The sequence below is a fragment of the Pogoniulus pusillus genome, chromosome 2, assembly GCF_015220805.1.
Source record: "Pogoniulus pusillus isolate bPogPus1 chromosome 2, bPogPus1.pri, whole genome shotgun sequence".
Lineage (NCBI taxonomy): Eukaryota > Metazoa > Chordata > Aves > Piciformes > Lybiidae > Pogoniulus > Pogoniulus pusillus.
Window position 1 is genome coordinate 46,982,813 of NC_087265.1, and position 15,081 is coordinate 46,997,893.

Consider the following 15,081-nt stretch of genomic DNA (forward strand, 5'->3'; position numbering starts at 1 on the left):
ATTTGAGGGCCCCAAACCTTAATTCCTGTCTCTTTGCAACTCAGGCCAATAGTGACATCTAAGTAACAACTTTGACCATTATAAGCCAGGAACTGCAGGATGCTTTTGACATTTTGGCTAAAGGGTGCTAAACAAGTGCTTACTGTTAGCTGAGGGTGCACAGGTGGTGCACGTGCAATTACTCCTGTAGAGGTTAGAGCACTCAGCTGCTGACAGTTTGATTGCATGACTTTTGTAATTACCTCAGGGCATGCAAGTCAGCTGAGAATGCTTTCTGGATGAGTACAGGTGCTGGCCTGAGTGCATAATGATAAGTGGCAAAGTGGAGGGGGTGGGGGGTGGGATGGAGGCGTAGCTCATATTACTGTGGCAGTGTGAAAGGAAAAGTCTGCTCTGATTAAAGTCACTGTAGTTATGATCAAGTCTTTATTCCATCCCAGTAGTTCAGGCATTGCATAGGGAGTGAGAATGATGATTATTGTTGTACAGAGGTAACTTCATTTGAATTTCTTGCTTTTGACCTGTGCTTCTTCATGTTCTCTCATTTCATAAGCTCAGAAGTTTTGCAGCATAGAATTGGTTTGCTAAATAAGACTTCAGTGAAAGGCTGGGACATTTTGCTTGGTGCCTGGCAAGTGAAACTTCTTCTCTTACAGCCATTCAGCCATTAGCACAGGCAAATACTGCAGACTTAGATTTCCAAGAGGGTTCCCTAATTTTGGTTGCAGCCCTTCAATATTTACATTGAGAGTCTTCAGGCAAGAATTGGATACAAAGTTCTATGCTTTTGTTTATATACACTGCCTATTGTATGTAGCCACTCTCTGTTTTGCTACCTTATAGTTGATAACCACATGGGGATACTTGCATCAGACAGTTTAGTCTCAAAGCAGACTTAGGGTCTGTATTTGGAGTCTGTTGATGAAAGCAGTGTAATGCTTTGAGGGGATATTTGAGGTGTGACTACTGTAGCAAATGGTTGCAGTGCTACAGGCTAGGGACAGAGTGGCTGGAGAGCAGCCAGGCAGAAAAGGCCCTGGGGGTACTGGTAGATAGGAGCTGAACATGAGCCAGCAGTGTGCCCAGGTGGCCAAGAGCCAATGGCATCCTGGCCTGCATCAAGAACAGTGTGGCCAGTAGGACAAGGGAGGTTATTCTGTCCCTGTGCTCAGCACAGCTCAGGCCACACCTTGAGTGCTGTGTCCAGTTCTGGGCTCCTCAATTCAAGAGAGATGTTGAGGTGCTGGAAGGTGTCCAGAGAAGGGCAACAAAGCTGGTGAGGGGCCTGGAGCACAGCCCTGTGAGGAGAGGCTGAGGGAGCTGGGGTTGTGCAGCCTGCAGAAGAGGAGGCTCAGAGCAGACCTCATTGCTGTCTACAACTCCCTGAAGGGAGGCTGTAGCCAGGTGGGGTTGGTGTCTTCTGCCAGGCAAGCAGCAACAGAACAAGGGGATGCAGTCTCAAGTTGTGCTGGGGGAGGTCTAGGCTGGATGTAAGGAGGAAGTTGTTGGCAGAGAGAGTGATTGGCATTGGAATGGGCTGCCCAGGGAGGTGGTGGAGTCACCATCCCTGGAGGTGTTAAAAAAATCCTGGCTGAGGCACTTAGTGCCATGGTCTGGTTGATTGGGCAGGACTGGGTGCTAGGTTGGACTGGATGATCTTGGAGGTCTCCTCCAACCTGCTTGATTCTGTGATTCTATGATTTAGAGTCCACTCCTGGCAAACTCGTGACAGTGGAGTTTCCAGGCAAACAACAAGGCAGTAAGCAATAGCAGCAGACAACAGCAGGCACAAGTAGAACAGCTGAGCACACATTGTGTTACCTGCTTGACTCCTTTTGTCAGTGTAGCTGAGACTAATGGCCCTTTGGGCACAGCATAGCCAATCGGAGTGGCAGTTAGCCAAACCTGACCATATTAGGTGAAACCATAGGCTTGCTTTACCCAGATTTGGGAAGAGAATAGGCCTTGCAGAAGGCAGGCACAAGCTAAGTGTGTGTACCTTGTTTGCCACAGGAGAAAACCATGCCTGGGCAAGCCAGTACATGTATAAGCCTATTTTAGGGCCATCAGACCTACCATGGCAATGACAGAATTGCATATAGGCATAAAACTCCAATGTCCTCAGCTTTGCATCTCAGAAGGCAAAGCCTACCACGACAGGTGAGAGAGAGCAGGGAGGTGCTATACAACTGTCTGGTCATGCACTGGGTTCCTTCACTTGGAAATATTAATTCTGTAGTGATGAGGTACTCGCTAAATATCACTTGTCACTGTCACTGTTAGACAGTGCTGTACGGGGGCTTCTGTGGTCTTTTGATAGAAGTATGCCTAGAAGACACAGGAAAAACACAGTAATGCTGGGAAAGTTAATGACCTTAGTGTGCCTGAAGGTGCTTTGTGAGTCAGATGCCTAACTGATGCGTTGGGTATTGCTAGTGGCTGGCAGAACGCCGCCATAAAAAGAGATAAGGGTTACTGGCAGCAGAAGTCCAATACGTTTCTGTTGTCAGCCTGGATTTGAGGTTGAAGAATGGTGGGACTGCTGAGGCAGCTTCATGCTTCAAGGACTCCAGAGAGGTGAGGTTGCAGATCTTCCTCACAACCATGTTAATGTATAACTGAAAGTCTCTGAGTGGCTCTCATCATTGTTCTGTTTGGGATAGTCCTATCTGCAGCCTTCCTCTGTCCTCAGCTCAGTGACTGAGCAGCGTGGAGGAGTATCTATTGCTTAGTGTCAACACCTTGCTTGCAGCTAAGCAGTATGCTTTGAGACAAGAGGCTTCTGTCTAACCCTTCTGCTGGAGAGGTTAGCCCCCTTCTGCTGGAGAGGTTAGCCCCCTTCTGCTCGAGAGGTTAGCCCCCTTCTGCTCGAGAGGTTAGCCCCCTTCTGCTCGAGAGGTTAGCCCCCTTCTGCTGGAGGGGTTAGCCCCCTTCTGCTCGAGAGGTTAGCCCCCTTCTGCTGGAGGGGTTAGCCCCCTTCTGCTCGAGAGGTTAGCCCCCTTCTGCTGGAGAGGTTAGCCCCCTTCTGCTGGAGAGGTTAGCCCCCTTCTGCCGGAGGGGTTAGCCCCCTTCTGCCGGAGAGGTTAGCCCCCTTCTGCCGGAGAGGTTAGCCCCCTTCTGCCGGAGAGGTTAGCCCCCTTCTGCTCGAGAGGTTAGCCCCCTTCTGCCGGAGAGGTTAGCCCCCTTCTGCTCGAGAGGTTAGCCCCCTTCTGCCGGAGGGGTTAGCCCCCTTCTGCCGGAGAGGTTAGCCCCCTTCTGCCGGAGAGGTTAGCCCCCTTCTGCTCGAGAGGTTAGCCCCCTTCTGCCGGAGAGGTTAGCCCCCTTCTGCCGGAGAGGTTAGCCCCCTTCTGCTCGAGAGGTTAGCCCCCTTCTGCTCGAGAGGTTAGCCCCCTTCTGCTCGAGAGGTTAGCCCCCTTCTGCTCGAGAGGTTAGCCCCCTTCTGCTGGAGGGGTTAGCCCCCTTCTGCTGGAGGGGTTAGCCCCCTTCTGCTGGAGGGGTTAGCCCCCTTCTGCTCGAGAGGTTAGCCCCCTTCTGCCGGAGAGGTTAGCCCCCTTCTGCCGGAGAGGTTAGCCCCCTTCTGCCGGAGAGGTTAGCCCCCTTCTGCCGGAGAGGTTAGCCCCCTTCTGCCGGAGAGGTTAGCCCCCTTCTGCCGGAGAGGTTAGCCCCCTTCTGCCGGAGAGGTTAGCCCCCTTCTGCCGGAGAGGTTAGCCCCCTTCTGCCGGAGAGGTTAGCCCCCTTCTGCCGGAGAGGTTAGCCCCCTTCTGCCGGAGAGGTTAGACCCCTTCTGCCGGAGAGGTTAGACCCCTTCTGCCGGAGGGCTTAGACCCCTTCTGCCGGAGGGGTTAGCCCCCTTCTGCCGGAGAGGTTAGACCCCTTCTGCCGGAGAGGTTAGACCCCTTCTGCCGGAGAGGTTAGCCCCCTTCTGCCGGAGAGGTTAGCCCCCTTCTGCCGGAGAGGTTAGCCCCCTTCTGCCGGAGAGGTTAGCCCCCTTCTGCCGGAGAGGTTAGCCCCCTTCTGCCGGAGAGGTTAGCCCCCTTCTGCCGGAGAGGTTAGCCCCCTTCTGCTGGAGGGCTTAGCCCCCTTCTGCCGGAGAGGTTAGCCCCCTTCTGCCGGAGAGGTTAGCCCCCTTCTGCCGGAGGGCTTAGCCCCCTTCTGCCGGAGAGGTTAGCCCCCTTCTGCCGGAGAGGTTAGCCCCCTTCTGCCGGAGAGGTTAGACCCCTTCTGCCGGAGAGGTTAGACCCCTTCTGCCGGAGAGGTTAGCCCCCTTCTGCCGGAGAGGTTAGACCCCTTCTGCCGGAGAGGTTAGACCCCTTCTGCCGGAGAGGTTAGACCCCTTCTGCCGGAGAGGTTAGACCCCTTCTGCCGGAGAGGTTAGACCCCTTCTGCCGGAGAGGTTAGACCCCTTCTGTTCTATTCAACCCTTGTATTGGAAGAGCCATGCCACAAAATGAATGAAATCTGGTAGCTGTCATCTGTCACAGTTTTCTTGGGCATAAGGGGACCTGTGTTACTCTGATTTCTGAAATGCATTAGGTTTATGCAGGGTGTTAGAGAGCAATCCATAAAAATCTATAAGGGAATTTAAATCTGTGCATCAGAAATTGGTCTTTGAAATAGAATCTCTTTGAATCTTGTTTTAAAAAAAGGTAAGTTTTAGGTAAGAATCTTTGGGTTTATTTCTTCAGAGAACCATTTTGTGTAAATGGTGACCAGTAGATAATTCTGAAGCTGTGTGGGAGATACAGAAGTTGTGAATATGCTCTAGAGTTGTCTGACAAAAGAGTCTTTTGGCTTGAATCTGACTGTTCTAACTCTTGTCCTCGTGTATCTTGCTCTGCATTACAAGCTCATTGCAGTCTGCAGATTATGTGTGCCTTTATTACTTTGCTGACTAGGGAAGGAAAAGATAGAGAATGGAGATGTTTTCCTGTTCTATGTCCTTGACTCCTGTAACTCATTTAATTTGATTATCTACCTTAACTGAAATGCTGGGTAATGTAATATAACAAAACCTTTGCCACCAATAGATTGTCATGTGTAGGATACTTCTGCTCTTTTTATTTCCTTCCTTTGTATGAGGTGGGGCAGATTTGAGAGGGACACCAAAGCTATTGATTACAAAAATTATTATCTACCTCTGGGGAAATCTCTGCAGCCCCAGAAAGTGAACTGCCCTGGGAAGTGTCACAGCACTCACCTGTTGGTTGTGGTCTCTACTGGATGTCCAGTGTCAGCCACTGGGTATCAGATAGGATTATGGATTCATTGAACCTTTGGGCTGATGCAGCAGAGTCATTTTGACTTTCTTCTTTGCTAGTAATGCTTTTCCATGCTCTAAGTATCACAGATCTCAAGCAGTGACTGGAGACTTGACTGTAGAGGGGGAAGGTTTTTGGGTGCTTCTTTTTACACACACTGGAAGAGAAACAGGGAAGGAGGTTTGGAAAAAACAGCCTGAAATTTCACTTGCTTTTCTGACTAACACTTGAATCAGTCAGGTTTCCTTTCTTGCATCTCTCACACTTCTCCCAAATCACATTCTTAGGTTGCAGATCATTCTCATTCTTGGAATCACAGAATCGGTCAGGGCTGGAAGGGACCACAAGGAGCAGCCAGTTCCAGCCCCCCTGCCATGCCCAGGGACACCCTACCCTAGATCAAGTTGGCCAGATGCTCATCCAGCCTGGCCTTAAACACCTCCAGGGATGGGGTCTCAACCAACTCCCTGGGCAACCTATTCCAGGCTCTCACTGCTGTCACTTAAGAAGGGCACTATTCATTCACCAATTCTGATTGGGTTTTTTAACCATTTTCACCTATTCTGAATTTTAACCATTCACCTATTCTGATTGGGTTTTTAACCATTAACCTATTCTGATTGGTTTTATTAACCATTTCACCTATTCTGATTGGGTTTTTTAACCATTTTCACCTATTCTGATTGGGTTTTTTAACCATTTTCACGTATTCTGAATTTTAACTATTTTCATCTATTCTGAATTTTAACTATTTTCACCTATTCTGATTGGTTTTTTTAACCATTTTCACCTATTCTGAATTTTAACTATTTTCACCTATTCTGATTGGGTTTTTTAACCATTTTCACCTATTCTGAATTTTAACCATTTTCACCTATTCTGAATTTTAACCATTTTCATCTATTCTGAATTTTAACTATTTTCACCTATTCTGATTGGTTTTATTAACCATTTCACCTATTCTGAATTTTAACCATTCACCTATTCTGATTTGGGTTTTTTAACCATTTCACCTATTCTGAATTTTAACCATTCACCTATTCTGATTGGTTTTATTAACCATTTCACCTATTCTGATTTGGGTTTTTAACCATTTTCACCTATTCTGAATTTTAACCATTTTCACCTATTTTGAATTTTAACCATTCACTTATTCTGATTTGGTATTTTAACCATTTTCACCTATTCTGAATTTTATCCATTTTCACCTATTCTGAATTTTATCCATTTTCACCTATTCTGAATTTTATCCATTTTCACCTATTCTGAATTTTATCCATTTTCACCTATTCTGAATTTTATCCATTTTCACCTATTCTGAATTTTATCCATTTTCACCTATTCTGAATTTTATCCATTTTCACCTATTCTGAATTTTATCCATTTTCACCTATTCTGAATTTTATCCATTTTCACCTATTCTGAATTTTATCCATTTTCACCTATTCTGAATTTTATCCATTTTCACCTATTCTGAATTTTATCCATTTTCACCTATTCTGAATTTTATCCATTTTCACCTATTCTGAATTTTATCCATTTTCACCTATTCTGAATTTTATCCATTTTCACCTATTCTGAATTTTATCCATTTTCACCTATTCTGAATTTTATCCATTTTCACCTATTCTGAATTTTATCCATTTTCACCTATTCTGAATTTTATCCATTTTCACCTATTCTGAATTTTATCCATTTTCACCTATTCTGAATTTTATCCATTTTCACCTATTCTGAATTTTATCCATTTTCACCTATTCTGAATTTTATCCATTTTCACCTATTCTGAATTTTATCCATTTTCACCTATTCTGAATTTTATCCATTTTCACCTATTCTGAATTTTATCCATTTTCACCTATTTTGAATTTTATCCATTTTCACCTATTCTGAATTTTAACCATTTTCACCTATTCTGAATTTTAACCATTTTCACCTATTCTGAATTTTAACCATTTTCACCTATTTTGAATTTTAACCATTTACCTATTCTGATTTGGGTTTTTTAACCATTTCACCTGTTCTGAATTTTAACCATTTTCACCTGTTCTGAATTTTAACCATTTTCACCTATTCTGAATTTTAACCATTTTCACCTATTCTGAATTTTAACCATTTTCACCTATTCTGAATTTTAACCATTTTCACCTATTCTGAATTTTAACCATTTTCACCTATTCTGATTTGGGTTTTTTAACCATTTTCACCTATTCTGCATTTTAACTATTCACCTATTCTGATTGGTCTTATTAACCATTTCACCTATTCTGATTTGGGTTTTATAACCATTTCACCTATTCTGAATTCTAACCATTCACCTACTCTCAATTTTAACCATTCACTTATTCTGATTTGGGTTTTATAACCATTTCACCTATTCTTTTTGGGTTTTATAACCATTTCACCTATTCTTTTTGGGTTTTATAACCATTTCACCTATTCTGAATTCTAACCATTCACCTATTCTGAATTCTAACCACTCACCTATTCTGATTGGGTTTTTTAACCATTTAACTAAAAAATGGGGTTTTAACCATTTTTTTTTTAACCATTTAATCATAATCAAAGAATCCCTTTCTTTCTTGTTAAATTAGAGCCATAGAATTGTCTGGATTGGAAGAGACCTCCAAGATCATTGAGTCTAACTCATCAACCCAACCCCACCAGGGCTACCTGACCATGTCCCCAGATGCTACAGCCACAGGTTTCCTGAACACCTCCAGGGATGGGGACTCCACCACTTCCCTGGGCAGCCTGTGCCAATCCCTGACCACTCTTGTAGCAAACAAATTCTTCCTAATCTCCAATCTGACCCTCCCCTGGCACCATTTCAGGCCATGTCCTCTCCTTCTGTCTCAGGGTAATAGAGAGAAGAGCCCAACCCCCACCTCACTCCGACCTCCTTTCAGGGAGCTGCAGAGAGCAATGAGGTCTGCCCTCAGCCCCCTCTTTCCCACACTAAACACCTCCAGTTCCCCCACCAGACCTGTGCTCCAGACCCTTTGCCAACTTTCTTGCCCTTCTCTGGACCCATGCCAGCCTCTCAATATCCTGCTAGGAGCCAGGGCCCAAAACTCAACAACTATTTGAGGTGTAGCTTCACCAGAGCTGTTATTGCTGAACATCATGCTTGTACCTGTCATAGAATCATAGAATCAACCAGGTTGGAAGAGACCTCCAAGATCATCCAGTTCAACCTAGCACCCAGCCCTATCCAGTCAACTAGACCATGGCACTAAGTGCCTCATCCAGGCTTTTCCTGAAGACCCCCAGGGACGGTGACTCCACCACCTCCCTGGGCAGCCCATTCCAATGCCAATCACTCTCTCTGTGAAGAACTTCTTCCTAATATCCAGCCTATACCTACCCTGGCACAACTTGAGACTGTGTCCTCTTGCTCTGTTGCTGCTTGTCTGTCCTTCCCTTGTAGTTCTTCTCATCTCTCTTGGTAGTGGTGAACATGCAGTAAAGCTGCCATTATTATTGGCTTTGTGGTTTTCCATCCTTAAGTTGGTTACATGGTTTCTTACTCGATTTTATTACATATAGAAATGAATGATAATGTGCCTTGACACTGTGGAAGAAGGGATGTAGAAGAATAAACAATACTGTGCTCTTCTCAGTGATGTTCAGTGATAGGACAAGGGGCAATGGGTGCAAACTGGAACATGGGAGAATCCACCTGAACATAAGAAAAAGCTTTTGTCACTGTTAGGGTGACAGAACACTGGAACAGGCTGCCCAGAGAGGCCGTGGAGTTGGTCTAGTTGATTGGATAGGGCTGGGTGCTAGGTTGGACTGGATGGTTTTGGAAGTCTCTTCCAACCTGGTTGATTCTATGATTCTTCTGGAGGCACTGAAAGCCCTCCTGAATGTGTTCCTGTGTGACCTACTGCAGGTAGTCCTGCTCTGGCAAGGGGGTTGGACTAGATGATCTTTTGAGGCCCCTTCCAACCCCGAATGTTCTGTGGTTCTGTGATATATGTACCAAAAATGCTTTCATTTTTGGTATGGTGATGTGTCACACGATAAACCTTGTACAATAACCATCCTGTGGCACATGCAGCACAGCCAAGCCCAGCCAGCATGGCCTTATGAAAGGCAGGTCTTGTCTGTCTAATCTGATCTACCATAAGGTGACCTGTTTAGTGGATGAGGGAAGGGCTGTGGGCATTGTCTACCTGGACTTTATCATAGAATCAACAAGGTTGGAAGAGATCTCCAAGCTCAGCCAGGCCAACCCAGCACCCAGCCCTGGCCAAACAGCCAGACCATGGCACTAAGTGCCTCAGCCAGGCTTTGCTTCAACACCTCCAGGGATGGTGCCTCCACCACCTCCCTGGGCAGCCCATTCCAATGCCAATCACTCTCTCTGACAACAACTTCCTCCTAACATCCAGCCTAGACCTCCCCCAGCACACCTTGAGGCTGTGTCCCCTTCTTCTGTTGCTGCTTGCCTGGCAGCAGAGCCCAACCCCACCTGGCTACAGCCTCCCTTCAGGTAGCTGTAGACAGCATATCAATACAGATGTATTTTGTGATATTTAACTTCTTGTTTATGCCTTACACCTACAGAGACAGACAAATACTTGTGAGAGTGACTCATTGGGAAAAAAACCCAAGGTGGAACAAAGGTGTTTATCAACATCTTATGAGCACCACTTAGAGAAAAGGTTAAGAACCTCTCCCTGGGAGCACAGACTTACAAAATCTTAGTGAAGTTTTCAGTGTGGTAACAGAGCTATTGCAATGCAAATATTTTCAGTGCATTGTTACCATTGTGCAAATCTGTATGTACTGCTGAGGATGAGAGTAGAGGTGCAATGAAGGGCTACTCCTTTGGAATTTAGGAAAATCAAGACTGGTTCTCAAACAGCCAAAAAGGAAACGCCATGAAAATGGAGCCATTGCAGCCCAGCTGAGCAACCTAAGAGTGAAAGAAGCTGTTTTGCTAAGACATCATAGAATGGTTTAGGTTGGAAGGGACCTCAAAGGTTATCCAATTCCAACCCCCTGCCATAGGCAGGGACACCTCCCACTAGAACAGGTTGCTCAAGGCCTCATCCAACCTGGCCTTCAACACCATCAGGGATGGAGCAGCCACAACCTCCCTGGGCAACCTGTGCCAGTGTCTCACCACCCTCACTGCAAAGAACTTCCTCCTAACATCTAGTTTAAATCTCCCCTCTGCCAGTTTAAACCCATTTCCCCTTTGTCCTGTCATTACAAGACCTTGTCAATAGTCCCTCCCCAGCCTTCCTGTAGGTCCCCTTTCAGATACTGGGAGGCCACTCCAAGGTCTCCTCGAAGCCTTCTCTAGGCTGCAGAGCCCCAACTCTTGTAGCCTGTCCTCATAGCAGGGCTGCTGCAGCCCTCTGAGCATCTCTGTGGCCCTCCTCTGGGCCCTCCATGTCCTTCTTATGTTGGGGGCTCCAGAACAGCACACAGGACTCCAGGTGGGGTCTGATGAGAGCAAGGGGACAGAATCCCCACCCTTGCCCTGCTGCCCACACTGCTCTTGCTGTCTGGGCTGCACTCACCCTGCAGGCTCATGTTGAGCTTTTCATCATCCCAGACCCACAGGTCCTTATCCTCAGGGCTGCTCTCAGCCATTCCCCACCCAGCCTGTATCTGTGCCTGGGGTTGTGCTGACCCAGATGCAGGACGTTACGCTTGGCCTTGCTGAATGTCATGAGGTTAGCCTGGGCCAACTATAAGGTCTCACATAACGTCGAGGGAGCTGGAGGTTGTTTAGCCTGGAGAAGAAGAGGCTCAGGGGTGATCTCATTGCTGTCTATGACTACCTGAAGGGAGGTTGTAGCCAGGTGGGGGTTGGTCTCTTCTGCCAGGCAACCAGCAATTGAGCAAGGGGACACAGTCTCAAGTTGTGCCAGGGGAGGTCTAGGCTGGATGTTAGGAAGAAGTTGTTGTCAGAGAGAGTGATTGGCATTGGAATGGGCTGCCCAGGGAGGTAGTGGAGTTGCTGTCCCTGGAGGTGTTGAAGCAAAGCCTGGCTGAGGCACTTAGTGCCATGGTCTGGTTGCTTGGCCAGGGCTGGGTGCTATTTTGGCCTGGATGATCCTGGAGGTCTCTTCTAGCCTGGTTGATTCTGTGATTCTATGATTGACCTCTATCCAATCTTCAAAGCCAGTAAAATGCTCTTGAATGTCAACAGTTACTTTGTTTTGTCAAAATCTACCTATTTGACCATTTTTTTGCACATGGAATCAGAACAAGAACCAAAGTAGAGGATTCAGTGTGTTCTGAATCCGTGGTCAGTGTCATGATGTGGTTCAGTAAAATTGTACTGGTAGTGGCCCAGCTCACAAATTAAGAAGATACTTCAAGTAGAACTTTTGTGACTGTACCCTTACAGCTTGGCTTGTGTTTTCATATTCAGTTACTATGTGGAAGGTGTTGACAGAAAATGAAACTTAATTTTATACACAGCCAACAAATCTTAATAGTGGCCTGATTTTTAGTAATGAGACCTCAGCAAAATATGTGTGTCACCAGGGGGGAAGAACATTCATCAGTTTGGAAAAGTCCCTAAACCTGTTTATCAGCCACCTGCTTTAAATTGCTCCTCCTTTTCCAAGAGAGAATTCTGTTGCTTCCTGAAGCCCCTCTAATTGAAAACAACACTCAATTAGGAAAGAGAGAAATGAGATTCCCAACTAGACAACTGTGCATGAATATCAAATGCACACTTGTTCATAATTCATCAAATTAAATATTCAGTTACTGTAGAATAATTAAAGAGAAATTAATAGTCTAAAAGAAACTTCCTGAGCAAGAAATCTAGAGTAGTAGATGTTTTCAGTAGGCAGATTTTGGATGGAATTGAGGAAGCAAATTTTTTAACCTTTTTTGGTCATCTTAGACTAAAATAGTTGGTTTTGTTCTAAATTTGAGCGTCTTACACTAAAATTGTTGGCTTTACTCTGAATTTGAGCATCCTAGACTAAAATTGTTGGCTTTGCTCTGGATTTGAGCATCCTAGACTAAAATTGTTGGCTTTGCTCTGGATTTGATCATCCTAAACTAAAATTGTTGGCTTTACCCTTACTTTGAGCATCCCAGACTAAAATTGTTGGCTTTGTTCTGGATTTCAGCATCCTAGGCTAAAATTGTTGGCTTTGTTCTGGGTTTGATCATCCTAGACTAAAATTGTTGGCTTTGTTCTGGATTTGAGCATCCTAGGCTAAAAGTGTTGTCTTTGCTCTGGATTTGAGCATCCTAGACTAAAATTCTTGGCTTTGTTCTGGATTTGAGGATCCTAGACTAAAATTGTTGTCTTTGCTCTGGATTTGAGCATCCTAGACTAAAATTGATGGCTTTGTTCTGGATTTGAGCATCCTAGACTAAAATTGTTGGCTTTGCTCTGAATTTGAGCATCCTAGACTAAAATTGTTGGCTTTGTTCTGGATTTGATCATCCTAAACTAAAATTGTTGGCTTTGTTCTGGATTTGAGCATCCTAGACTAAAAGTGTTGGCTTTGCTCTGGATTTGAGCATCCTAGACTAAAAGTGTTGGCTTTGCTCTGGATTTGAGCATCCTAGACTAAAATTGTTGGCTTTGTTCTGGATTTGAGCATCCTAGACTAAAATTGTTGGCTTTGCTCTGAATTTGAGCATCCTAGACTAAAAGTGTTGGCTTTGCTCTGGATTTGAGCATCCTAGACTAAAATTGTTGGCTTTGCTCTGGATTTGAGCATCCTAGACTAAAATTGTTGGCTTTGCTCTGGATTTGAGCATCCTACACTAAAATTGTTGGCTTTGTACTGGGTTTGAGCATCCTAGACTAAAATTGTTGGCTTTGCTCTGGATTTGAGCATCCTAGACTAAAATTGTTGGCTTTGCTCTGGATTTGAGCATCCTAGACTAAAAGTGTTGGCCTTGCTCTGGATTTGAGCATCCCAGACTAAAAGTGTTGGCTTTGTTCTGAATTTGAGCATCCTAGACTAAAATTGTTGTCTTTGCGCTGGATTTGAGCATCCTAGACTAAAATTGTTGGCTTTGTTCTGGATTTGAGCATCCTAGACTAAAAGTGTTGGCTTTGTTCTGGATTTGAGCATCCTAGACTAAAATTGTTGGCTTTGCTCTGGATTTGAGTATCCTAGACTAAAATTGTTGGCTTTGTTCTGGGTTTGATCATCTTAGACTAAAATTGTTGTCTTTGCTCTGGATTTGAACATCCTAGGCTAAAATTGTTGGCTTTGTTCTGGGATTGATCATCTTAGACTAAAATTGTTGTCTTTGCGCTGGATTTGAGCATCCTAGGCTAAAATTGTTGGCTTTACCCTTACTTTGAGCATCCCAGACTAAAATTGTTGGCTTTGTTCTGGATTTCAGCATCCTAGGCTAAAATTGTTGGCTTTGTTCTGGGTTTGATCATCCTAGACTAAAATTGTTGGCTTTGTTCTGGATTTGAGCATCCTAGGCTAAAATTGTTGTCTTTGTTCTGGATTTGATCATCCTAAACTAAAATTGTTGGCTTTACCCTTACTTTGAGCATCCTAGACTAAAATTGTTGGCTTTGTTCTGGATTTCAGCATCCTAGGCTAAAATTGTTGGCTTTGTTCTGGGTTTGATCATCCTAGACTAAAATTGTTGGCTTTGTTCTGGATTTGAGCATCCTAGACTAAAAGTGTTGGCTTTGTTCTGGATTTGAGCATCCTAGACTAAAATTGTTGTCTTTGCTCTGGATTTGAGCATCCTAGACTAAAATTGTTGACTTTGTTCTGAATTTGAGCATCCTAGACTAAAATTGTGCTTTGTTCTGGATTTGATCATCCTAGATTAAAATTGTTGGCTTTGTTCTGGATTTGAGCATCCTAGACTGAAATTGTTGTCTTTGCTCTTGCTTTGAGCATCCTAGACTAAAAATTGTTGGCTTTGTTCTGAATTTGAGCATCCTAGACTAAAATTGTGCTTAGTTCTGGATTTGAGCATCCTAGACTGAAATTGTTGTCTTTGCTCTTGCTTTGATCATCCTAGGCTAAAATTGTTGGCTTTGTCCTGGATTTGATCATCCTAGACTAAAATTGTTGGCTTTGTTCTGAATTTGAGCATCCTAGACTAAAATTGTGCTTAGTTCTGGATTTGAGCATCCTAGGCTAAAATTGTTGGCTTTGTTCTTGCCTTGAGCATCCTAGACTAATATTGTTGCCTTTGCTCTGGATTTGAGCATCCCAGACTAAAAGTGTTGGCTTTGTTCTGGATTTGAGCATCCTAGACTAAAAGTGTTGGCTTTGTTCTGGCTTTGAGCATCCTAGACTAAAAGTGTTGGCTTTGTTCTGGATTTGAGCATCCTAGACTAAAATTGTTGGCTTTGCTCTGGATTTGAGCATCCTAGACTAAAATTGTGCTTTGTTCTGAATTTGAGCATCCTAGACTAAAATAGTTGTCTTTGTTCTGGCTTTGATCATCCTAGACTAAAAGTGTTGGCTTTGTTCTTGCCTTGATCATCCTAGACTAAAATTGTTGGCTTTGCTCTGGATTTGAGCATCCTAGACTAGAATTGTTGGCTTTGTTCTGGATTTGAGCATCCTAGACTAAAATTGTTGGCTTTGTTCTTGCCTTGAGCATCCTAGACTAATATTGTTGCCTTTGGTCTGGATTTGAGCATCCCAGACTAAAAGTGTTGGCTTTGTTCTTGCCTTGAGCATCCTAGACTAAAAGTGTTGGCTTTGTTCTGGATTTGAGCATCCTAGACTAAAATTGTTGGCTTTGTTCTTGCCTTGAGCATCCTAGACTAATATTGTTGGCTTTGCTCTGGATTTGAGCATCCTAGACTAAAAGTGTTGGCTTTGTTCTGGAT

General features: G+C 44.5%; 1 protein-coding gene across 5 annotated transcripts in view; it reads left to right on the top strand.

Annotated features, from left to right (window-relative positions):
• DPP4 (dipeptidyl peptidase 4) overlaps nucleotides 1-15,081 on the top strand; it is a 78,787-nt gene that overhangs the window by 2,192 nt on the left and 61,514 nt on the right. The window contains exon 1 of one of the 5 annotated variants that reach the window (XM_064164158.1): nucleotides 458-491. The exons of the other annotated variants lie outside the window; for them this stretch is intronic. The gene's annotated coding sequence lies outside the window, so the exon portion shown is untranslated. Of the gene's footprint in view, nucleotides 1-457; nucleotides 492-15,081 lie in introns of those variants that run through there. 5 annotated transcript variants of the gene reach the window in all.